Source organism: Notamacropus eugenii, chromosome 3 (genome assembly GCF_028372415.1).
Source record: "Notamacropus eugenii isolate mMacEug1 chromosome 3, mMacEug1.pri_v2, whole genome shotgun sequence".
NCBI classification, from domain to species: Eukaryota; Metazoa; Chordata; class Mammalia; order Diprotodontia; family Macropodidae; genus Notamacropus; species Notamacropus eugenii.
The window spans coordinates 380978696-381005104 of record NC_092874.1 but is presented as its reverse complement, the minus strand read 5'-3'; the positions used below and the strand labels follow the sequence as shown (position 1 = coordinate 381005104).

Here is a 26409-nt window from a genome sequence, read left to right as displayed (position 1 = left end):
TGGCTTTCAGCTCTGCGTCCCAGCACCTAGCCCAGTGCTTTGTTCATCCTTCCTTGAAGGATAGATTCATCATTTATCCTCACCAGAGGGGAGCTCTCGCCAGTACTGGAGCATTGTATGTGAATCCCGGCCTGGCTACTTCTTGCTTATCTATGACCTCAGTTTTAAACCTTCAGAACCTCAGTTTCCCTCATCTATGAAAGGAAAGGTTGAAATGGAAGACCTCTAAGACTCCTTCCTGCTCTAGTTCAGAGCCTAAGATCTGAATACTAAGCACCTAATCAATGGATAGGAGCTCACTCAGGCTGCCCAGCTATTTGTGTATAAGCCTTCTCTTCCTAAACAGGATTGTAAAACCCTTGAGGGCAGGCACTGTGTCTTACTCATTTTGGGATTACCTAGTGTCACTAGGTGGTGCCATAGTGCACAAACTGCTGAGCCGGGAGTCAGGAAGACATCTTCTTGAGTTCAAATTTGGCCTCACTAGCTGTGTGACCCTGAGCAAGTCACTTCACCTTGCTTGCCTCAGTTTCCTCATCTGTAAAATGGGCTAGAGAAAGAAATGGCAGTTTCTTTGCCAAGAAAACCCATGGGGTCACGACAAGTCAGACATGAACGGAACAGCAGTGCCTTTAATATTAGCAGACATTAAAAAATGTTTGTGAAATGCCTATGTTATTGTACTGTGTGGCATACCAGCAGGTCCCTAAGAGAGCTTCTCTGGTATCCAAGAGGTTCAGTCTTGGGGTATGTGGTATGTGAGGTTAAGGATTATCTTCATTAGGCCTTAGGGACCTTCCTAGACCTGAGGCAATGATTCCATAAGGGGCACTCCTTTCTCCTGGAGGAATCACTGTCTGAAAAGTTTGGATGACATCCAGTGTCTTCCCTCTTCAGCTCCCTCAGTCTGTGGGCCTAAGACTGATGTGTCAGTTGCCACACCCTGCTTCTACCCCTACCAAATATTCCCAAAACCTAGTTTGGATTCAAATCATTCTATTCCCCATTGGACAGAGGGTGGAACATTTGTCCCTGGGGATTTCCCTAATGAACACACACCTATAATTAACCTAACTGGCCACTTGGGAAACACCATTATTCACGGTAATGTACCTATTAGAAACTCATTTACCTGGCAGTTAAAAAACAAGCATCCCCACCAAAAAAACCAAACAAACAAACAAAACAACCCTGAGTCAGGCAGGTGAGAGCTGGATTAGAAAGATTCGAGTTGCTTTCCATCTCAAGTTGTGAATGTTAGAACCATCCCATACTATCCAAACATTGCAAGGAATGGATTTTTCTTTTTCCCTCTAAATGCCCTCACAGGATAATGTTGGCTTCATCTGCACTTTTGTTCTTCATATGGCCTATTTTCCACTGGGCCCAAGGACATGACATCAGGGCCCTTGCTCGGCGGAGAGATGGATGAATTGGCCTCTTGGGTTTTTCATCTCTGATTGCTCTGACACCAGTGACCTGGACCTTGGCGGGGGGAGGCTCATCTATGAATCATGCCATCATAGGAGCCAAGAAGGGTCTGTTCTCCATATTCAGGGCTGCCCAGAGCAGGTAACTGCAAGGTTCAATTTCCTAAGAGGGTGGATGAGAGAAGAAAAATCTTCCACACTCAGGGCACCATTTGCCCAGGGGTCGCTTGAGTTGAAACGTTTGGCGTTGACCTGAGTGGGGAGATTAAGAAAGAATGTGGGCACTAACTCCAAGGAAGGACAGGAAAAAAGGACTGTGGAGCCCCTTCCTCATTCATAGCCCCTTATCCATCAGACTCCCATATTTCTCTAACAGTGCCAAGATAGGGGTTTGGGCAAGAGGCAGAGCACCAAGTCCAAAACCTTTGAGATGAGGGGCTCCCCCTATCCCCTCACTTATATAGTAAGAATAGGATTGGCCAAGACAGAACTGGAAGACCGTAGCCTCTTGGAAATGAATCAAGAAATTTTGTTGTGTTTTTTCTTCTTGGATTTGTCCCTGGAACAGTGTAATATCCATTCCCTGCCCATGTAAATTCGCCAACCCTTCTCCTTAACTTTAATTTTCTTTCTATAGAAAAATAAACTAATGATGTTTGCAGAAGGCACTCATTTAGGAAAAGGTCTAGACTCAGCACTTTTCCTCAGGAAGGCAGTGATGTGTTCAGAGGATAGCAGCGTGTGTGTGTGCTGGGGGAAGGGTGAGAGGCGTTGATTAATCTAGTCCCGGGGGGATGGTAATAACCTGCTCGCTTGCTGTATCTATTACCTGCAATCTAATGCCAAGGTCTAATGGAAGCACCTTCAGAATGGGACCGCCCTGATGTAATCAGTCCCAAACACTTCAGATTTGATGCCAAATACATTAAAAATCCTTCAGTTGGCTTATGCACTATGGAGAATGGAACTGCCAGTGAAGTCTGACTCCACTGCAATGACATCACCTCAAGTTCTTTGTGAGGTGGCATACAAGCTCAGCTGACTCAGTTTCCCCATCTATAAAATGGGATTAATAATGTGGTGAGAATTTGGGCACCTATGAAAGCAAAGCGTTTGGCACCTCCTTAGGGGAGAGATACTGTAAACATCTCTGTTGGGATTATTCCTGAGGGTCCATCCTCAGCATCCCCAAAGACCTAAAGAAGTAAGAACCAATCCCAGCTTACTCCTAGATTTAACAACATTTCTAGGGTGTAGAATGACCTGTCATTTAGAGATTCCCAGCTTCACCGTGGTTAATTACTCACCAGTCACCAGGGGCACACAATCTCAGAGTTGGAAGGGGCCTCAGAGTCCATCTAATCTACCTCATAACTGGAAAGTAATTCTCTCTGTAATAACCAACAAGTATCCATCCAGCCTTTGCTTGAAGGTCAAGGGTGACCCACTGTCATCTGAAGCAGCCCATTCCATTCTTAGATAGTTCTCATCATGAGGAAGGTTTTCCTTACACCAAGTCTGAATTTGTCTCTTTGCTTCTTCCACCCAGCCTTGCTACCATGATCTAGCACCCAGTGGCACCTAGGGAAGCCCCAGTCCTTGCCCTTCAGGAGCTGGGGGGCTGTAAGCATGAAATAATAAAAGAATGAAGGGAACAGCAGAGTATAATGAAAACAGTTTCTAGAATGAGAAGGTGCGAGTCTGACCTTCACTGTGTGACTTGGGCCCAGTCACTTTTCATCTCTCTACTAGCTTATCTCTAAAGTCTCCTTCAGCTCTAACATTTGAAGATGGAACTATGATGAGGCTGATGACAAACTCACCGATGGGATGTCTAAGCCATGACTGGAGCCTCAGCATTGATGAGGGGACCAAGAGGTTGAGACTTAAACAGTAAAAGGCAACCTTATACATAGAGCAGAGTGATTGGTGCCTAAGTCCATGGTGGCTTTATTTGCTATTTGTAGTGCATGGAAATTAACCCTTCAACACCATCTTCTACCAAAGACAAGAGCTGGTATGGGAACCAATTCTAAACTCATCATACCGTGGTGCTGTCCAGAGATTATTGGGTCAAGGAGAAAAAGAACTCATTGAGTGCTGGAACTTCAAGACAGAAAGGAACATCCAAGATCATAGATTTAGAGGTGAAGGGTCCCATAAAGTCATTGAGTCCACCCTCCCCCTCATATTACACCCAAAGAAAATGAGAATGAAAGAGGTTAAGTAACTTGCCCAGGGTCACACAGCTAGTATTTGAGGTGCAGTTTTAAACAGGGGTCTCCCTAACTCCAAATCCAGTTCCCATCACTCATTTTCACAGATGGGGTAAATGATGTCCAAAGAGGAGAAATGAATTTTCCTGAATCATGTAGCCAAGACTAGCACTTTGGTCTCCTGATTCCCACACTGTTACTTTTACATCATGCTATTTCCATGGTGATCCTTTCCCCATATCACTCAATTCAGAGGTGTTTCAACAGAATGACCTGAGAGTCTGCAAGGTGCCAGTACTTTCAGGATAAAAAAAATACACATACATATATATATATATGTATATATACACATATACATGTATATGTACACATTTATATTACTGATGCCCTTTCTCTTTTGTATCAGAGTCATTTTCCTCCCCCACCCACCATCATAACAAAGAAAAACAGTTAAGCAAAAACCCTCCACACAGTGACTACATTTGATAATATACACAACGTTCTGCCCTAGTAGTCCCCCACCTTTTCTGAGAGTAAGGAGGCATGTATGGTTTATCATCTGTTCTTTGGGATCATCATTTTTTTTTTCAATTACACAGTCTGACTCCCTTTTAGTGATCTTTGCATTTATGTTGCTATATATACTATTATTTTGTTTTGTACATCTACAGAAATATACCCACATGTCTCTGAATTCCTTATATTTATCCTTTCTTCCTGCACATTACATTCATATATCACAGTTATTTTTAGCCAGTCCCCTATAGACGGGTACCCACTTTGTTTGTTTCAAGGGTAGTACAGTGTGAAAAAAACAATGAATCTGAAGTCAGAAAATCTGGGGTCAAAACCTTCCTCTGCCTCTTACCTTTAGGCAAGTCACTTAAATTCTCTTCTGTATAATGGAGTTGGACTAGCTAGCTACAAAGATCCCTTCCAACTCTAAATCTATGGTCCTAGGAGATTGCGAAGAGGGTTGCTATGGAGCTTTTGGCATATATTATATTTTTGTTTGTGTCTTCGACTTTACCAGAGCATAGTCCCAGGAGTGGTGTTGATTGCTGGGTCAAAGGGCCTACGCGGTTTAGTCACTTTTCTTTTATTATTTAAAGAATGGATCTCTAGAACAGCTAGTCCAATTCACAGTTTCACTAACAAGTGTATTAGTGAAACACTCCCTGTTTTGACCAGGGCCTCTTCTAACTCAGCCAAGACACAAAGGTCATTGCTAGGTGTCTCAACTTTCTCATTTCCATCCTGTTACAGCAGATCATGGTGAGGTAGCACCAGATGTCCTATTAGAGATAAAAGAGACCTTAGAGAACGTCTAATTTAACCCCCTCATTTTACAGAGGAGGAAAAGAAGGCCTGGAAGGAGAAGGAAATTGTCCCAAGGTCATGGCAGCAAATTTGTGGAAGAGTCTACCAAGTGCATTTCTTCTGTTCTAGGTCATGTTGGTTCAGGAGAACTGGACCCTCAAAAGATTCCTATATATCCAGGGACTGAGTAGTCAACAACCTCTCCAGTTCTACCTTTGGGGCCAGAACCCAGAAGAAATGACCTCCTAGAGCTGAGGAAAGCTTGGTCATCCACTCAGATCTTAAAAGGGGCTTTATGTGTTTTGTGAGGGGGTGTGTGTGTGTGTGTGTGTGTGTGTGTGTGTGTGTGTGTGTGTGTGTGTGTGTGTTTTCACATGGAAAGCTTTAAGTGCTGGGACAATGGCAGCCAAGGAAGAACGCATAAATACGCATGGTAAGCACAGCTGTGATAAAAAAGGACTGCTGTTGTACAGTAAGGCTGTTTATACAAGGAATCCAAAAGCCTATGTTTAGGGTCTTTGCTAGTTCTCCTAAATCCACCACTCTCCCCGGGAGCTAGCCCATCTATTCCATAGACTCTAGCGACACCCACTGGTACCTGACTCCACCATCACCATAGAAACAGATGCAGGGCTCTGGAACAAACCCTGAGACCCAGGATGGAGCTAGAGGGAAAGGGGGAAGAACACTTCTGTGCTAGGGGATTTGGTTTCTGAAAGATCAACTTAACCCAATTCCCAGCCAAGGTTAATGCAAAACTGACCAACCATTAGTGCCCCATCTCCATCCTGGTTTTCCTTGCTAATGGCTGGATGTATTTCTAACATTCAGAAAAGGGGGCTCTTTGCAGGAGCTGTGGGGCATGTTGACATGAATTAAAAAATAATTAATGCTTTTAAAACCCTGGAAAAAACACTAAGGCATCTGTGTAGCCCTTCCCCCTGTCTCTCTGTCTCTCACACACTCTCTTTTTCTCTCTCTAATTCTCTCTCTCTCTGTCTCTCTGTCTCTGTCTCTCTGTCTCTCTGTCTCTCTCTCACCCCCTCATCTCCTCCCACTCCAGTGGGGCTGCTGTAGGGCCCAGAAAGTAAAGCACCATCCTCTTTCCTGGTGAAGAAGAATGCATCCTTCTCCCTCTCTCTATATCAGGAGTGAAGAGACCAACCTTTTCCCATGCCTAAGATAGACTGGTGATTTCTCTTGTGTACAGGACTTTGCTGAATATTCCCTGCCTCCTGAAACTCCAATCAGTGTAGAAATGGGAGAACTGGGATATTTCAGCTTGGCTGCAGTTTCAAGCAGCACCAGGTAAGTCCCTGTAGAGGCCAGAGGCTGCCCAAGGCTAGGACGAACACCTAGAGTTGTACCTAGGATTGACCTGAGATGCACTGTTTTAGGTACAGTGGGAAGAGTACTTGATTTGGAATTCCTATGTTCAACTTCCCCTCCCCCACTTATTATCTGAGGCCTTAGCTTTAGAAAATGCAAGTGGGGGGAGGAGGAACTCAGTGACCCTCAAAGTCACATCTAGCTCTCCATATATGATTCTGTGATCTTGCCTGTTATAATTAGGGAGCCAAGTGGAAAAGGGGTGAGTTGGGTTTGCCAGCAGGCCTTAAAAAAACCCGAGGCTTATAGGAATAGTCAGTTTAAACTCCTCCTCCTCAACTCAAAGGGGTCTGATTTGTTTTAGTGTTGTACTGAAACAATGAGGGATGGTCCTGGCCCAGTCTCACTAAACAATACTAACCAATACCAACCCTTTTATAAGCCTTTGAAGGATTTACAGTTAAACACACACACACATACACACAAGCCACAGAGGCCATACAACCAAATCAAAAACACCAAAGAAAAATATATTTATTCTGTGCATCTAAAGGCAAGTGCATTGTGGGGGAAGGTGTAGGGGAAGGGTTATCGAAGTCCTAAGACCAGAGAGTGGGGCTTGAAGGGAATTGTCTCTTCTTCTACTTTATCAGAAAGAGAAGAAAGGCAATCCCTAAACTGGAAAAAAAAAAGCCCCTTTCCCATCAACCAAAACCATCCAAGAGGTTCCACCAAATACATTTCTTATTATCCCTGGGGCTTGCCAGGCAGCATAGGCAGATAGAATGCTGGACTTGGAGTCAGGAAGACCTGAGATTGACATGCCACACAGACATATGACATAAGTCACTTAACCTTTGTCTGACTCAGTTTTCTCATCTGTAAAGTGGGGATAATAAGAGTATCTACATTACAGGGCAGTTTTGAAGCTCAGATGAGATCTGAGTAAGGCATTTTGCAAACTTTACAGAATTATATAAATATTAGCTATTATTGATGTTGGCTGATTAACCAGATGTGAGACAGCATAAAACAATAAGAAATTCATAGAGCTAGAAGGGGCTTTCAATGTCATCTAGTCCAGCTGGTAGATGGATGAATCTTTTCTATGACATCCTTAACAAGCGATTAGCTCTCGACTTTCTTGCCCACCTCCTGTGACAGGAAGCTCACTATCTGCTGAAAAAGTCTGTTCTGCTTGTGGACACCTCTAATTGTTACAATATTCGTCATTATGCAGAGCTGAAATATGGCCTCTTTGTAGCTTCCACCCATTAGCACTAGTTCTCCCCTCCGGAACTAAGCACAATAAGTCAATCTAATCCCTCTTCCATATGATAATCCTATAAATATTTAAAGATGGCTATCACAACCCCCCAAAGTCCTCTCTTCTCTAGACTAAACATGTCTGAGCTAAAACATCAGTGACCTTAAATGTTCTCTCCCAATCCAGCTGTGCCACTGCTGCACCCCCACCTCCCCCATCAGCAAGGAGTCAGGTGGACAATAGAAGGTCCCTGACTCAGAGTGGCAGTTTGTAGCCAAAAGTGATGCATAAATGGAGAAGACTCAGAGAACAGAAAAGATGCCAGAGGCCAGGATGAGTCAGTATAAAAAGGCAAGGTGGCAGCAAGCCTTGGCCCAGCCTGAACCTTGACTCCCTCAATCAGGTAAAAGGATGAATCTTAGGAGAACACACTTGGACAGTGTGATAGTTCCCTAGGGCATTTGTCTAGGTGAGAAAGCCAGAGGTGTGCCTAACAGCACCACAAGCTCGACTGGGGCAAGCAGCATGAAAGGAAGGGGAGCAGGGCAGGGTTAGACTGAGAAGCCCATTTGAAGTGCCATAGGGTGGAGGGGGTGGAAAGAACATTCTGTTATAGCTTCCTACCCTTACTATTCTTGCAAACTTGTTGGTAACCTCTATTGTTTCTGTGCTACCAAGGGACTTTGCAAGTTCTGGCAGCACCCTCCAAATTTTAGTGTTCTAGGACAAAGCCCTGATCACACCACCCTAGTTATAGTTCTGTTAGAGGATCTTAGAGACCCTATCCTGTATGAAGCCTTGTGATCCATCCAGGTGACATGCTCTTTGCCACTGATGTTTGTGATTTCTGCATGGGAGCCTGAGTCTTTCCCTTGCCTGGACTGCAACTGCAGTTGAGTATTTCCGTTGTGGTGCTCCTGTACCCACACTTAGGCAGTATTCCACTCAGCTTATTCAGTGAAAAATGTTCGGTCTAAGGGGGCCTAGAAAAAACGGTCAGATTTGGGGGTGGGAGTTCTCTGCAGCTGGATCATAAAGGATAACACCAATTGTCTCACTGAAAAAAGGAACCACTTAGTACCTTTGTTTACTGTTGCTTTTTTGTTGGCTTAGTCCTCTGAAGCAATCTTTGAAATTTTTGTTTCAGGAATCCTCATTAGTATAGACCAAGCTACAACTGAGAACAGTTGCATGCAGTCTGCCATTTTAGAAGACACTCTCAGCATCCTGTGGATCTCATCAGGAAGAAGGCTGGTTATTTCAAGTAATATGTGACCACCTCCACCCCATCCCCGGGGTCCTGGTGAAAATAAGCCATGTATCAGCAGCTCTCATGGGAGAAGAGAGACAAATAAATACGGACCTTCAGTGGGCAAAGAGTCCCATCCCGTCAGCCAGGATGATTTGCCTCACTCTCTAATTCACCTGACCCCCTTTCCTGTGGAAGCTGGAATCAGTATCTGAGGGTCTGCAACCCCTTAGCCCCCAGCTAAATTTGGAGAGGTCAGGTTGCCATGGGCTTTTGATCTTCCATTGTTTGCTGGGCCCACTTTCTTCTTAACTAGTATCAGGCCTTGTCAAGTCTACAGCAGATAATGGAGGTGGAAGGGAATAGGAATGCAGAGAAACAGTTCCCTTCAGCATGGAAGTTAGCTGAGGGGATGGCAAAATCCATCCCTAGCCATTAACCAGATCATCTGACTTCTAGCTAGACTAGACTTCTCTTAAGTCTCATAGGATTGGCAGATTAGAGCCGGCAGAGGCTCCAGAGGTCATTATTGGTCTAATTTTCTCGTTTTATACATAAGGAAACCGAGGACCTCCAACTTGTCTAAGGTCACATAGGTAGATAAGTGGCAGAGATTTCAGACTGAAATCCAATGCTCTCTCCATTGCTCTATGCTCCACTTTTCTTTGCCTTAAAATGGGAGAGTTGTGTTAGATGCTTTTTGTGTCATGGACTCTTGGGGAAAAAGGCTAGGGACCATTTGCAGAATAAAGTTTGTTATCTTACAACAAACAAAATGTTTGTTGTCTATATTATATTGTTTGTAATTGAAGAAATTCTCGATTTCAATTAGAAGTTAATTAGTGAAAATAAAGTTGTAATTTTTTTCCTACCCAAGTTCACAGACCCCCTCCCCAAAAAACATTGATCCACTGACCTCCTTGGTGGACCACAGACCCCGAGGTTATGAACCCCTGCTTTGGATGACCTCTAAGGCCCAGGTCATGCCTTTCAGCTCTGAGACTCTATGGTTCAAATGGCAATGACTTCATACCTTGTTCTAGGAGGTCATATCCATATGGGAAGTCTTGTGGTACAGCAGAAAGAAAGAGCATGGACTCTAATGCAAGCTACCTTTGTGACCTTCAGTAAGTCATTTTACTTCCCTGAGCCTTCATTTTGTTCATCTGTAAAATGAAGGAGGTTGAATTAGATTTAAAAAACAATTGTGGGTGCCTGGACCCCCAAATGCAGGGTTGAATCAGTGACAGTCTGCTAGGATTTGGCCATCCCAATATTAAGACCAGGCAGATCTTAAATTTAATCTCTTTAGTTCCTGGCCCTGCATCATCCAAAGATATTCTGAGTGCAAAGGTCTTGTCACAGCATTCCACTGAGGGTATGGGTCGGATAGATATTTCAGGCCACTGGTTGGAGGAAGATAATGCATTTTTACACCATTCATCAATGGTATAAAATGGGCCAGAAGAAAAATGATGGTGGCCAAAATCAACATAGAACCCTTCCTCAGATGACTGGAGAGTGCCTGATTATATCATCCTAGCCTCTAGTCAGATGCCCTTCTCCTCTACCTTTCTCCAATGGTGCAGAATAGGGCAATGTGCACATAAAGTCCATTTGTTTTTGGCTAAAAAAGAGAGAGGGGAGAGAGAGAGAGAGAGAGAGAGAGAGAGAGAGAGAGAGAGAGAGAATGTGAAAGAAAAATAAATTCTAGTCTTAGCAAAGGTGCATGGTCCTTATCAGACTAGACCCTCCAGTGGCCTGGAGGGGAATGACCAAAGGCTGAGGCTCCTTCCTTGTTGGAGTAATAAGAATATGAAATTTTGAGAGCTAGAAGGAACCTTTGAGGTGTTGGAGTCTAAGAAGCATTGGCACCTGGGCCTTTGAGCACTGTGGTCCTCGGCAGTCATGCCAGGGTAAATGGAGCTTGGAAACTGGGGAAATTTGGGCACGCCTTCCTCTACGCTAAGAGCTGCTTCCAAGCCAGGATTAGATCTGTACCAATTCCCAGCAGAGAGCCTGATTCCTTTGAAGCCGATTTCTAAACTTCATTTTGCCTCCCACAGGTTACAATTCCTTTAAAAGAAAGAAAGAACCTAACACATACTCTGCATAATTGCCTCCTGCTAATAACTGTTTGCAGCAAGTACAAATGCCAAGCAAACCCTGATTCTGGCCATCAGTACACCTGGAGCCCAACTGCCCATCCTGACAGATCCCTTGAACCATTTCTTTCCTCTTCTCCCCACCCCTCCCCACCCCCCCAAAAAAGAATTCCAGCCTCTGTGCCCTATCTGATGAAGGAAATCTGTACCTGGGTGCGGCTCGGTGCTAAGTCTGATTAATAGAGAGTAGATTTCCAAGGCTTGCTTCACTGTCTGCTTCAGAAGAGAGGAAAGGTAAGAAAGAAAGACAGGAAGGAAGGAAGGAAGGAAAGAAGGAAGGAAGGAAGGAAGGAAGGAAGGAAGGAAGGAAGGAAGGAAGGAAGGAAGAATCCTGTATTCAGCATTAACTGAGGAAGCAAGTGACAGAATTCCGAGGGGGAGGGGGAGGGGAAGGGGGGGGCCTGTTTACCTGGAGCTGATTTTGATTTTCTCCTTTCAGATACCAGCAGGATGCTCAGTCCAGCTTCATTATGCAAATAGAAGCAATTAGAGCTAACCCAGGATCTCACCATGTGATACATTATACTCACAGAAATGTTTCCTGCTGCATGAGGAGAATAACAAGAATGCCTCGCACGACACTCTCTAGGCCGCCTTCTCCTCCATTTGGGGAGGGGGGAGGAGGGGAGGAAAAAAAAGTTAAAGCCAATTCTAGAACTCCAATTCCACACTCGTCTTTTTAATCTCTGTCTCCAGAGACAGGCCTCTTTTCAAAAGCTCCGGGTACTTTTGAACACCATTTAAGAAGAAAGAAATCCTCCAGAGAGACGATGGGCTCGGATTGGAACAGATTCCAGGGTTCAGGGCCAGCCAGGGCTCTTATCTGGATGTTTGATAAATGGATGGAATTTCAGGCTTGGGGAGGGAAAGGGAGGGGGACCTGGGGCCCAGACTGGCAGGGCCAAAGCTATTGCCACATAAAGAATCACTTGATGTTTCCAGGGTCCTAGGAGAAGCTCAGTTTACAATGCAACATCTCTCTCTCTCTCTCTCTCTCTCTCTCTCTCTCTCTCTCTCTCTCTCTCTCTCTCTCTCTCTCTCTCTTTCTCTCTCTCTCTCTCTCTCTCTCTCTCTCTCTCTCTCTCAGAATTTCTATCTCTGTCTCTCAGAATTTCTCTCAATCTCTCATTCATTCTCTGTCTGTCTTTATCTCTCTGTCTCTTGGACTCTGTCTCTATCTGTCTGTCTCTCTGTGCTGCAGAAAAGATGGTATTGCAGTGATGTTAACTGTAGAAACATGGCATGCATGTTAACGATGTGGTTTATTTTTCTCCCCCATTTTAACCATTCACCTCCAGGCTCCTCTTTCAAAAACAACTGGTTGGCTGGGACCTAAGCAAGGGTCCAACACACACACTAAGCCAAATCCTTAGTCTACTTACTTAATGACTATAATACAAGAGCTAGCATTTACATAGAGCCTTAAGGTGTGCCAAGTATTTTAAAGATATTATCTCAATTTCTCCCCACAACTGATAATGGGAGGCAGATGCTATCACCCCCATTTTACAGATGGGGAAATTTTGGCTGAGAGATGTTAAGTGACTTTCCCAGAGTCATGAAGTCATAAGTTTCTGAGATCAAATTTGAATTCAGATTTTCCTGACTCTCAGCTCAGTGCTATAGCCACAGTACTTCCTGGCTATCTCACTTAGGAAGCGGATTCACTGAATGTACCATGAATGCCTAGAGGTGAGATACCACAGTCACAGTTACAATCAGTCCTGCAGAAATGGAAAACTACTCTGTATATCCAAGTGAATCATATTCTAGTGACATGTGGTGCTCAATATATGACTGAGGTTTTCTGGGCAGCACTAAATAATGATCTCCCAAAACAATCCCAGTTTTCCAATGACTTGGAAACATAAAATTGGATTGTATCCCCAGAGCTTAACAGGGTACCCAGCACATAATAAGTGTTTAATAAATGATTGTTGATTGGTTAATTAATAGAATGTGAGAGTTGAAAGAGTCCTTAGATCTGATATAACCCAACCTCCTTATTTGACAGAGGAAAGAACTATGGCTTAGAGAAAGGAAGTGACTTGATGAAGGTCCCATAATTTGGTCAAATCAGAACTAGAACCTTTCTGACTCCCCATCTACTCTTTCTACTAAACAAAGTTGTCTCTCTACCCCATTCTCCACTATTGCTATTTTCATATAATTGAATCCATGAAGAGTTGTCCAATGGAGAAGAACATGATGGAAATCAGCAGGTTGGAACCCATTACAAATAAGAAATTATACTCTAGAAGGAGCATAAATGATTCAAAGACGTGTATTACTAGAAAAAAAGAAAAAAAACAAGCCAATCCATAGTGAAAGGGCCAGTCAATTGAAGGGCAACATATGTGTTCAATTGCTATTCATGTAATATCAAGAGAACATAAGGAGGAGTCAATGACATTGGGTGGGCTCCCTGTGTCATGCTCACGGGTGGTCACAGATGAGAGTATTAAAGTAGCTATTTTCATACTTCACTAATCAGAAGCAAATATTGAGAGAAGATACTCTGAGAATCAAGGCCAGCCCTTTTCTCTTAGTAAGAAAGGAAATAATGGTCAACTTTTTGCTACAGGTTGGTTGAGGATGAATGTTTCTCTAGGTCAGCGATTACCAATAAATCACCACCACCACCTCCACCCCACCCCCCAAAACACTGTATTTATCTCTAGTTACTTCAATCAAAGGTAGGAAATTCTCCTTATAATTATTAGTGCCCTTCCCCCATCAAAATTCCTTTGCATATATTTTCTATTTATTTTTCTGTATAGGTGTTGTTTCCTAATAGAACATAAGCTCTTTGAGAACAGGGACTGTTTAGTTTTCTATCTCAACACCTAGTACAATGTTTGGCACATAGTAGATACTTAATAAATGCTTGCTGAATGAATGAATAAAAAAAGCAAAATATAACCATTCTGGAAAGCAATTTGGAACAATTCCCCTATATATATATATATATATTGTCTGACCCCATTATGCCACTACTAGACCTTTTCCCCCAAAGAAATCAAAGGGGAAAAGGATCTATGCGTACAAAAATATTTGTAGAAGCTCTTTTTATGGTCGCCAAGAATTGGAAACTAAGGCAGTATCTTCTTTTTGGGGAGTTGATAGACAAATGGTGATACATGAATGTAATGGAATATTATTGTGCTGTAAGAAATGATGAGATAAGGGGCAGAGTCAAGATGGCAGAGTAGAAGGATAGACCTGCTCTAGTTCTCCTCCCATAGCCCATAATATACCTGTAAAAAATGACTCTAAACAAATTCTGGAGCAGCAGAAGTCACAAGATGACAGAGTGAAACAGATTTCCAGCCCAAGACAGCCTCGAAGGCTGACAGGAAAGATCCATTGAACCAGGCTCAGCATGGCATGGACAAGACTGGAGCAAGCTTCAGGGTGCAGAATCATGGGCAGCTGCTGTGGTTTCTAGATTTTTCAACCCCAAAATGCAAAAGATAGCTTCAAAGGTCAGTAAGAAAGCTCTTTCACCTGGGTGAGAGGGAAGCATGGTCTTAGCCCCAGACCTGGACCCAGGGTAGCAGCAGCAGCCACTGCAGTAGCAGTATCCACTTTTGGAGCCCTCAAACTAAAGACTGTGGGGGAATCTAGTGGCTAATCTGGGTTTCAGTCGTGAGTAGTGGTCCTGGGGTGAGGAGGAGCACTAGTGTCACAGAGCTGGTGGCAGCTGTGGAGAGAGAATCTTACTCGCAGTTCCAGGACAGAAAAGAGTGCATGTGGTTGCTCACAGACCAGAGCACAGACCAGGAGAGGAGTTTACTCCTCTTGTGCCCTTGATTGTGCCACCTTGGAGGAACTGAGAACTTACTGGTCCCTTGAGATATTTCAGAGAATAACTGCACAAAACCTCTGAAGTCTAGGGTAGTATACCCTCCACTTGACAAAGGACTCAAAAGTCAAAGGGAAAAAAATAAGACTATAGAAGGTTACTTTCTTGGGGAAAAGGTATTTCCTTCCACCCTTTCCAGTGAGGAAAAACAAAGCATACCATCAGAGAAAGACAGCAAGATCAAGGCTTCTACATCCAAAGCCTCCAAAAAAATATGCAATGGTCTCAGGCCATGGAAGAACTCAAAAAGGACTTTGAAAATCAAGTAAGAGACGTGGAGAAAAAACTGAGAAGAGAAATGAGAGTGATGCAAGAAAATTATGAAAAGTGAGTCAACAACTTGCTAAAGGAGACCCCAAAAAATGCTGAAGAAAATAACACCTTTAAAAATAGACTAACCCAAATGGTAAAAAAGGTCCAAAAAGCAAATGAGGAGAAGAAGGCTTTAAAAGGCAGAATTGGACAAATGGAAAAGGAGGTTCAAAATCTCACTGAAGAAAATAGCTCTTTAAAAATTAGAATGGAGCAGATGGAAGGTAATGACTTTATGAGAAATGAAGAAATTATAAAACAAAACCAAAAGAATGAAAAAATAGAAGACAATGTGAAATATCTCATTGGAAAAACAACTGACCTGGAAAAGAGATCCAGGAGAGATAATTTAAAAATTATTGGTCTACCTGAAAACCATGATCAAAAAAGGTGCCTAGACATCATCTTCCAAGAAATTATCAAGGAAAACTGCCCTGATATTCTAGAACCATCGGGTAAAACAGAAATGGAAAGAATTCACTGATCATCTCCTGGAAGAGATCCCAAAAGGAAAACTTCTGGGAATACTATAGCCAAATTCCAGAGTTCCTAGGTCAAGGAGAAAATATTACAAGCAGCCAGAAAGAAACAATACCAGTATTATGGAAATACAATTGGGATAACACAGGATTTAGCAGCTTCTACACTAAGGGATCTGAAGGCTTGGAATATGGTATTCCAGAGATCAAAGGAGATAGGATTAAAACCAAGAATCACCTACACAGCAAAACTGAGTATAATACTTCAGGGGAAAAAATGGAATTTCAATGAAATAGAGGACTTCCAAGCATTCTTGTTGAAAAGACCAGAGCTGAACAGAAAATTTGATTTTCAAATATAAGAATCAAGAAAAACATGAAAAGGTAAACAGGAGAGAGAAGCTTTAAGGAACTCATTAAAGTTGAACTGTTTACATTCCTATATGGAATTATAATATTTGTAACTCAAGGGACCTTTTTCAGTATTAGGGTAGTTAGAAGGAAAAAAAATATATATATGTATATATGTGTGTGCATACACACATGCATACACATATATACATGCAAATAAACATATATGTGTATATATGGATATATGCATGTGTGTTACATATGTGTAGGTATGTGTATATATGGGTGTGTACACATACTGTATATGTGTGTATATATACATATATGTATGTGTGTGTATATATATATATATATATACATATATACACACACACATAGAGGGCACAGGTTGAGCTGAATATGAAGGGAGAATACCTAAAAAATAAAATTTACTGTTGAATAGAATGTACTAGGAGTAAGAGAAAGGGAGAGGTAAAATGTAGCAAATCATCTCACATAAAAGAGGCAAGAAAGAGCTTTTACAGTGGAGGGGAAGAGTGGGGAGATGAAAGGAAATAAGTGAGCCTTACTCTCATGGGATTTGGCTTAAGGAGGGAACAACACGCACTCCATTGGAAATGGAAATCTGTTTTACCCTGCAGGAAGGCAAGGGGGAAGGGGGTGGGAAAGGGAAGGCAACAGAAGGGAAAGCAAATTGGGGAAAGGGATAATCAGAAGCAAATACTACTGAGGCGGGAACAGGTGAAGGGAGAGAATGGAATAAATGGATGGCAGGATAGGACAGAGGTAAATGTGGTTAGTCTTTCCCAACATAACTACTATGGAAATACTTTGCATTGTTACACATGCATGACCTATAGTGAATTGCTTGTTTTCTCAATGAAAGTGGGTGAAGAGGGAAGAAGGGAGAGAATATGGAACTCAAAGCTTTAATAATGAATGTTAAAAACTGTTTTAGCACGCGACTGGAAAACAAGATATACAGGCAATGGGGCATAGAAATCTACTTTGCCCTACAGGAAAATAGAGGGAAAGAAGATGGAAGAAGAGGGGGTAATAGAAGGGAAGACAGACTAGAGGAAGGGGTGGATGGGGTGCGTGCTGTGCTGAGGTGGGGGGTGGGGAGAGATGGGGAGAAAATTTTGAAATCAGATTCTTGTGGAAGTGAATGTGGAGAACTGAAAAAATAAATAAATTATATATTTTTAAAAAACAAAATGATGAGATGGATAATTTCAGAGGAAAGTAGGAAGAACTTTATGAACTGATATAGAGCCGAGTAAGCCAAGACTAAGAAAACAATTTATACAATGATAACATCACTACAAAGAAAACAACTTTGAAAGACTCTGAATGCCAGCCAACACAGTGATAAACCATGACTCCAAAAGAAAAGAAGATGAAACATGCTTCTTCACCTCCTGAGAGAGAGAGGAGATAAATTTAAGACGCAGAAGGAGACAAACATCTTCAGATATGGCCAGCGTGGGAATTGTTTTGCCAGACTGGAGATATGTATTGAGGTATTTGTTTTTTGCAATTTTGCTCTTTTCGGAGGGGGAAGGAGTGGCTGTGGGGAGGGTGCCTCAATTTTTTCATCTGTAAAATGGGAATAATATTTGCCCAGCCTACATCCTGGGACTGCTGAGTAGGAGAAAAGTGCTTTGTAAACCCCAAAGTAAAGGTGAATTGTGTTGTTGCTTTTAGAAAAAAGTGGGACTTGGATCCCTTCTAGCTCTAACATTTTATATCCAGCTGTGGCTGCAGAATTAGGGAGATTAGAACTCAAAATGCTGGGTAAGTTCAATCGGAAGAACAAAGGCCAACAATTTCTCACTGATAATAATGGCTGCCATTTCTACAGAACTTTAAGATTTACAAAGGCCTTTTCTCGTGACATCCTTTTTAAAGCATTATTATGCCCACTGTACAGACAAGTCAGATAAAGTGAGTTGTCCAAGGTCACACAGCTAGTCAGCAGCTCTGAGTTGAGACTTAAACCTTCTCTTTCACTGACATTTGTTGAGTACAAGTAAAATATACAGAGTCCTTTATAGATGCTACTCAGGTAGGCAGTATAGTGGATAGAATGATGGACCCAGAGTTAGGAAGCCCTGAGTTCAAATCCTGCCTTCAAAAGGTTCAAAACCTTTACTGGCTCTATGACCCTGGGCTGGTCACCTAACCTATCTCAGTTTCCTAATCTGTTAAATGGGGATAATAATGTTGCCTACCTCTCAGACTTGTGAGGATCACATGAGAAAATAATGTAAAGCGATTTGTAAACCTTACAGTACCATATAAATGCTAGCTATTATTGCTATAATCTACTTAATTTATCAATCATTTCACCAGCCAAGCTTTTGTTAAGCACTCCATTTTGCCAAGCACTGTACTAAGTAGCTATTAAACATATAAAGCCCAAGATGAAATAGGACCTGTTTTCAAGAAGTTTACATTCTGCTGGGGAAGAGTGTGACCTCCACATCTTCACTAAGACGTAAGTAGCAAAAGCATTATTGTCTCTGTTTTATGGTGGAGGGAAGTGAGGCCCAAAAGATAAGCCACAGTTTATCTGGTCTTTAGCCGAGACCACAGAGCAAATTCTTGTCCCTCCAAGGCCAGTGCTCCCTCTCCTGAGCAGCCTCATCTCTGCTATATGAATTCATTTGAGTGAGTTTTTAAAATTCTTGGTAATGGTCAGAAACCATTCAACTAATTCAATTAGGATTCTGTTTGCAGTTTTCTTATGAAGGATAATCATGGGCTGGCTAGTCCAGGGACAATGAGGGTCTCTGAGAACTGTCATGTTAAAATCTGGAGGGACTCCCTGCCCAGCTAGGGAATTCAAAGAGTGTGTAACTTAATCACATCGATGAAATTAAACACATCAGCTCTTCCAGACAAGGTATAATGACTTTTAATAAACTAGGGGAATTTGGCTTCAAATAAACAAATGATTATAGTCTGACACAGAATTGTCACCATGGTCCTAATGAATCTGTTCAATGTTGTTCCCATGGATGTCAGCATGATGGAAGAGATCAACAACAGAGGTTAGATCTACAATATTCTATTTCTGGTCAGTCAGATTTGGGCAATCTATGTGATGTTTAGGGGACCTTTTCTAGACATTGTGGTGCAGTGTAAAACGATGCTGGATTTTGAGTTCAGACAGCCAAATCCAACTCTCACCTCAGACATTTATTAGCTGTGTGACTACGGGAAAAATCATTTAACCTCTCTGAGTTTCCTCATCTGTAAAATGGGGACAATAATGTTTTCACTTTCCTCATAGGGTTGTTGTGCGAAGAGCTCTTTTAAGCCTAAAGGCTATATAAATATATCACTGTTGTTATTTTGAGCAGTATGGATAGAAGCAGGTCTTAGATTTTGGAAGACTGGTTCAAATCTGGCCTCAGACACTAACTATAGACAAGCCACTTAACTTATCTCACCCTCAATTTCCTTCCCTGCAAAAAGGGGATAAGTATTAACATCTTTTTCACAGAATTGCTGTGAGGATCAAATGAGATAACATATGTAAAGTGCTTTGTGAAACTTCAAGTGCTATATAAATGTTGGTTATTATAATGAATTTTTATTAAAGGAGACAGCCAATAACCAGGCTCCTGCTGAATGGTGCTGTTGCCTCTTCAAAGACTAATCCACTAGGCTGGCTTCTTGCATTGGGACTGGGAGGGAGCAAGGGTGGAATAAATATTTATAGAGCACCTACTGTGTGCCAGAGGATAGCTAAGTGTCACAGTGGACCTGGGCCTAGAATCAAGAAGACTCATCTTCCTGAGTTCAAATCCAGCCTCAGACACTTACTAGCTGTGAAACCCTGGGCCACTTCACCCTCTATTTCTCAGTTTCTTCATGTGTAAAATGAACTGGAGAAGGAAGAGTCAGACGCTGCCGAAAAGACTGAACAACAACAAAATTATGTTTGGGCATTATACTAAGTGCTTTACAAAAATTATCTCATTTTATCCTTGAGAGATAGGGGCTATAAGGTTCTATGATTATCCACATTTTGCAGTCGAGGAAACGGAGACACAGGTCAGGTGATTTGCCCAGGATCACACAACTAATGAGTATCTTTGGCCAAATCAGAACTCAGGTCTTCCTGACTCCAGGCCTTTCTCTCTCTTTCTCTCTCTCTCTCTGTCTCTCTGTCTCTGCCTATCTCTCTCTCTGTCTCTCTCTCTCTCTCTCTGTCTCTCTCTCTCCCCTCTGTGTCCAAGAGTTGTCTCTTTAAAAGTAGGGAGGTTTATGCTAAGCCATCTCCACTCTTTCCTCTGGTTTCTTGACCAGGAGCATGCCTGCATTGTGAGCCATCCTGCCAGGGTCAGTTTATCTCCAAGCTCTCAGCAGCAGCAGCAGCACTGATCTACTGTGTCCTCATAAGCATATTTTGTAAGGCTTTGCAGAATGAGGTGTACTTATCTGCCGCAAAGATCTTGGCGGTCTTGCTGACCAGGCTGCAAATAAAATCACTTGACACAGATGCCAAACCTCACACAAACCTTTCCTGCAGGCCGGAACATGCCCTAAATTGGCCCTGAAGGTGCTGAAGCCTGTTTTAAGCATAACTAGGAAGGGTGATAGAAGGGGCAGAATGGTAGGAAGTCCAGAGAAGGAAGGGTGGACTCATTGATAAAGAAAATGAAGAAAATGGAGAAGGGTGCTACATGGAAGAGAACTGATAATAGAAGAAGAAGATTATGTCAGCTCCTTAAGGGCAGGGATCATGTTTTTAAAATTCATCCTTCAGTTCCATAGTGCCTTGCATTATATCTTGCATAGAGTATCTTAGAAATATAGACCAGCAGAATTGTAAAGAACCCAAAAGGTCCTCTGATGAAGCATCCTTTACAAGTCATGGACCCCATCAGTAATAATCCATCGGCAAAAGCCTATGAACCCCTTCTCAAAGCAACATCTCTAAGCAATTAAGGGAAATGCTCATTAGAGATTAGTGAAAGGAAAGATGAAAGATCTTTTTCCCATCCAAATTCACTGACCTATCTATCCAATAAGAAATCCTGACTTAGTGTAACCTTTCCATCCAATCCCAGATGAGAAAACTGTAAATATTATTTGAATGAATGAATACACCAAATAGTTACTAAATGTCTATTTCATAGGCAATTAGGTGGTGCAGTGGATAGAGTGTTGGGTTCAAATCCAGCCTCGGAGACTTACTAGCTGTGTGACTCTGGGCAAGTCACTTACCCACTGTCTGCCTCAGTTTCCTCATCTGTAAAATGGCGATCATAATATCACCTGTCTTCCCCTCCCAGAGTGATTCTTCTGTAAAGGCAAACTAGGCCATCTTTTGCCTCAGTTCTTACCTGGCCTTTAATCACTGAATGGGCATTGCCTCAGACAAACTAAGACCTAGAAAAGACCTGGCTTAGAAAGGCCAAGGTCTCCCACTGCATCCAGGGCCATCACCAGTTGACTTGACCTATGTCTTGCCACTGGACTCTTGATGACTCTGGAGGAGAAAGTGAAGCTGATGACTTTGCACAGCCCTGCCTCACTTAAATCCAACTCACGTATGAGTCAAGACATCAGCCTCCAGATGTCACTGGTTCTCTTGGAGAATGAAGGACAAACAAACCACGACAATAATAGCACCTCTTGGGGTTATTTATGAGAAACAAGTGAGATAATAATTGTAAAGAGCTTTGCACAGTGCCAAGCACATAGTAGGTGCTATATAAATGTTAGCTATTACTATTATTACTAAGTGAATGAATGAAAGGGTGAAGGACAGCAGGAGGGAGGTAGGAGAGAAGGGGAAATAATAAAGAGGGGATAATAAGGGGAAAATGTTTAGATGAGATGTTTGGGTGGGGAGATGGAAGGAAGGATTAAGGGGAGCATGCAGAGGGGCAGTGATTGATGGGAAGAGTGGATAGAGTGAAAGTTGCTATTAAGTATCTATGTAAATAACTAACACCTCTTCCCTTTTGAATATCTGCACCAAGAGATGATCTTCCTGTCATTTCTCCTTGCTTAGTACATTTAAATATAGCATCCTGTGAGAAAATAGATGACTTCTTCCCTCTTGGTCCCATCTTCAGCCCTTACAAAGACTTTCCAAAAAATTTTCAAAGCATTTGGAAGAACCTTTAATCACTGAGTGGGCACTACCCTTACAAAGCTTACAGAAAAGCTTACAGAATTTCCTAAAAATTTTCCTTTGAAAATGTTGCCCAGGGCAAGAACTGAACCTGCAAATGTTTCCCCAAAGGAAAAGTTCAGCTTGGTTTGGCATGGACATTTTCCAGTTTAATCATCATGTAAGGAAGACCCAGATGGTACCAACTCAATGGTCCTGGCTGCTCAGAACATTTTTCAAAAAATTTCCACCAGCAACAATCACATCTGCCCACCCTAACCAGAGGTATGGCTCTCTGTCAACGACTGGAGAAAACAGAGCCAAGTCCTGATTAGTGTGAATAACAAACCTTATAAATTGTTGCATTACTTGAATCGATACTATTTGAAGTTATATGTATGTAAAATAAGATAATTTATTGTGGCTCAGTGGAAATATGCAGTACAAATTTATATAGTGCCACCAACCTGCTGGGAATCCTTATTCACACTAATGGAGACCCACCTGGCTTTATGTAGGTGAGAGTTTCCAATCTGAAAGTCAACTTTCTTCAGGTAGACATGAACATAGTCCTTAGCAAATGATGTCACGCTGCGGCAAATGCCACAGTTTATGAAATTTCTTTGGTAAGGCTAGATATCAGTTCATCTGAAATAGATCTGGGAGTCTTAGTGGAATGCAATGTGATACAGCAGTCAAACAGATTAATACAATCTTAGGGGGCATTGAAGGACACAGTTTCCAGAACAAAATATCTTTATGAATAGTTTGTCTACCTAGAAAATGGGTAGGATTTCAAACTCAGGGGATGGGGAATTGTAAAGTATAGTAAGTTTATGTAGGCAAAATGCTTTGAGATTCTCAAATGAAAGGTCTTTCCAAATGCTTTGTACATAATAATAGCTAATATTTAAACAGTGCTTTAATACTTACATATTGTGTTATAAATATATTTTATCGAAACTTCGTAGCAATACTGTCAGTACTATCCCCATTTTACAGATGGGGAAGCTGAGGCTTAGGAAGATTAAATTACTTTCTCATGTTACGTAGGACGGACAATAAATCGATGAGGTAGGTGCCATTATTATACCCATTTTACACTTGAGGAAACTGAGGCAGGCAGAGACTAAGTGATCCAGGGTGACAGAACTAGTGTCTCAGGTTGAATTAAGATCTGCACATGCTACAACTACTTGGAGCCACAGGTGAGAGTTGGATGAGCAGCCCTGAAAAGGACTTAGCGAACCCTCACACCAGAGGTACTAGTCTTCCCTGAACCCACCACACACCATTTATTGCATTTAGGCAATAAGGAATTCTGGTCCCAATACTGTCAGACCTAATAATATTATTTGAGTTTTATCACCATTGGTGGTACCATCCTAAAATCCGATTGAACATCTACTCAGTTTCCTGTAGGGTAATTTATACTTTCATTTCATTTATTTTTTTAATTTACTTTCATCATATTTTATCTTCAGGTCCTAAACTATACTTTCAATGCTTTTTAGAGAGAAGGAGCAAGAGTAGGTTATGAGTTTCAGAGGACTTTAGCTATGGACCTGGCTTCGTGGGAATCCACCCAGTCTGTTTTAAAAGGTTGGCTCCATTCAAGGATTCTGAAAAAGTAACTCTGAGAAGAAAATGTGTTTCTGCATACTGATTCTCTAGTTCAACAGTTTGGAGAAGGAATGAGAAACAGGAGAGAAAACTCTGGATTGGAAGTCCGGGTTCTATAATTTATACAATAACAATAAGGTAAAGGCAAACAATGTCGAAAGGTAACCGATGAATGAAATGGACAGCCTTGATTCCAGAGGATGATAATGAATCATGCCTCTCACCTCCTGCCAGAGAAGTGATAGATTCTTCAAGATAAGGAGCATCTAAGTGGCGAAATGGAAAGAGCTCTGGACTTGGAGTCAGGAAGACTGGAGTTACCAGTTGGGTGACCCTGGAAAAGTCATTTAACCTCAGTTTTCTCAACTGTAAAATGGAGACAACAACAGTATCTACCCTGGAAGGTTGTTGTGAGTGGTGAATGAGATCTTTGCAAAGTGTATAGCTTAGTACCTGACACACAGTAAGTGCATAATAAATGCTTGCTTTAAAAAAAGATGCAGAATGAGTTATACATTTTGGGACACAAAGCGGTCATTTGTTTTCCTTGACTATGCATATTTGTTTCGAAAGGTTCTGTTTTTCTTCTAAACTAGGGATGGGTAGGAGAAAAAAATAAATATTTGTTAATCAAAAAGTTAAATTAAAAGATTAGGTTCTAGACCTAGCTGTTTGACTTTGGGCAAATCTCTTAACCTCTCTGGGCCTCAGTTTCCTCCTCTATAAAGTGAAAAGGTTGGACTCCACGGTCTTTAAGGTCCCTTCAAGTTCTACTGAGTTCACCTCTGGCCTCAGACACATACTAGCTGGGTGATCTTGGGAAAGTCATTTAACCTCAGTTTTCTCAACTATAAAATGGGGAGAATAACAGAACCTATTCCAGAAGGCTGTTGTGAGTTGCAAATGAGATAATATTTGCAAAGTGATTAATTCAGTGATTCAATGGACTTAATCTAAACCCCTTTCTCTGTCTTCTCTCCTATAATTTCATTGGTTTAGAGAACTCCCAATAAAGAGCCTCTCTCTACCAGATTAGCTTCTGCTTTGCAATTTACAGCAGTAAGAGAGGTGCCTAGACCCTAAGAGATTAAGCACCATATCCAATGTCCCTCATCCAGCATGTACAACTTGACATTGGGCCTTCCTAACTCCAAGGCCATCTCTCTGTGCACTATGATGTACCACCCTGACCCTCTTTGCTTCACTCTTCTGTGTGAGGCTGCAAATGGCACCCTATCTAGAGTGTTTAAATGAACTGATCTATGGTCATCAATCAGTAAGTCTTTATTTAGTGACAGTAAAGAATACTAAGAAATCTATGCTATGACTCTTGCCTTTGCCTTCTTGCAACTCTCTACCTAATTAGAAAGTCAAGTCAAGAGATATTTATTAAGTACTTACTATGTGCCAAGCACTGTGTTAAGCATAAGCACCAAGGATAAAAATACAAGAATAAAGAAAGACATCAAGGCATTTACATCCTAATGGAGGAGACACCAGATAGACGGAGCTGGAAGGAAGTTGGGGAGACAGTGGCAACGTCTAGAGAGATAGTGGTAGCGTCTGGAAAAGAATGAAGGACGGTTCATCAAGGCCTTTCCTCAAAATGGAGGTTCTGGAGAGGAACTAATCAATGGGAGAAAGGGGCCAGAGGGGAGGAGAGATCTTCCAGGGTGGGAAAGTCTTAGGCTCAGAGAGAATTTGCTGAAGAAACCTGGAAGTCCAGAGACTCAGAAACAGAGCAAGGGGAGAGAAAAGACAAGATAATACACACATAAAAGTAATTAAAAAGAGGCAATATTTAAAACTGAACTTTTTGTGATAGCAAAGAACTGGAGACAAAGTAGATGTCCATCGATTGGGGAATGACTAAACATACTGTGGCACATGAAGGTAACGGGATATTATTGTGCTGTAAGAAACCAAGAGAAGCATAGGAAGATTTGTGCAAATGGATTCAAAGTGAAGTAAGTCAGAGAACAAGAGACACCAAGATTACAACAACGTAACTGAAAAGAACAACCGAACAACTGAAATTGAATGCTAAAGAATTATAATGAGCACCCTTGGCCGGAAAGAAGAGATAGGAGGAGACCTCCCCTCCCCCCCTTTGCTTCTTTACAGAAAAATAGGAGACCATGGGTGCAGAACATAGCATATGAAATAAGACTTTTTCAATATGATGGTGCCTATGATGCTTCTATAAAACTTGTTTTCCTTTTGTTTTCTTTTTTATTAAAAGGAATCATTTTCTAAAGGGAGAGGAAAAATACAGGGAAATCTAAGTTTTACTAAAACAAAGACATTATATAAAAATTATTAGAAGTTTTAAAAAAAAGAACACAAGGCAGCTCTCAGTCCAGTGAGTAATACAGGCAGTAATTACCCTAGGGCTTCTGAGGAGACAGATTTGTATGTGGAGGAAAGATTGAAAGGAAGCTTTAGTCATTGATATTCTTTCCCTCCTCCTCAGTTTTTCAAGTATATACTTATCTGTTTACAAGTTCTATGTAAGCCCCCTGAGGGCAAAAGCAGTTTGTTGGGGTTTTTTTTTTGTGTGTGTGTGTGTGTGTGTCTTTGTATACCCAGATATCTCACAAAGCCTTACACAAAGCAGAGGCTTAATAAATGCTTGTTGGACTGAAAGAGATAGTATTTCAGCTGGGC

The 26409-nt window shown here is 41.8% G+C and overlaps 1 protein-coding gene and 1 long non-coding RNA gene across 6 annotated transcripts in view; one reads left to right on the top strand and one right to left on the bottom strand.

Annotated features, from left to right (window-relative positions):
- Positions 1-17201, top strand: part of LOC140497093 (uncharacterized) — a 32144-nt gene extending 14943 nt beyond the window's left edge. For 3 of the 4 annotated variants that reach the window (XR_011964528.1, XR_011964527.1, XR_011964529.1), the window contains 3 exons: positions 6177-6274; positions 8710-11210; positions 11416-17201. This is a non-coding gene — a long non-coding RNA (uncharacterized lncRNA). The remainder of the gene's footprint in view (positions 1-6176; positions 6275-8709; positions 11211-11415) is intronic. The other variant, XR_011964530.1, reaches the window with a different exon arrangement.
- FBXL18 (F-box and leucine rich repeat protein 18) overlaps positions 1-26409 on the bottom strand; it is a 342104-nt gene that overhangs the window by 145515 nt on the left and 170180 nt on the right. The gene's annotated exons all lie outside the window — the stretch shown is intronic.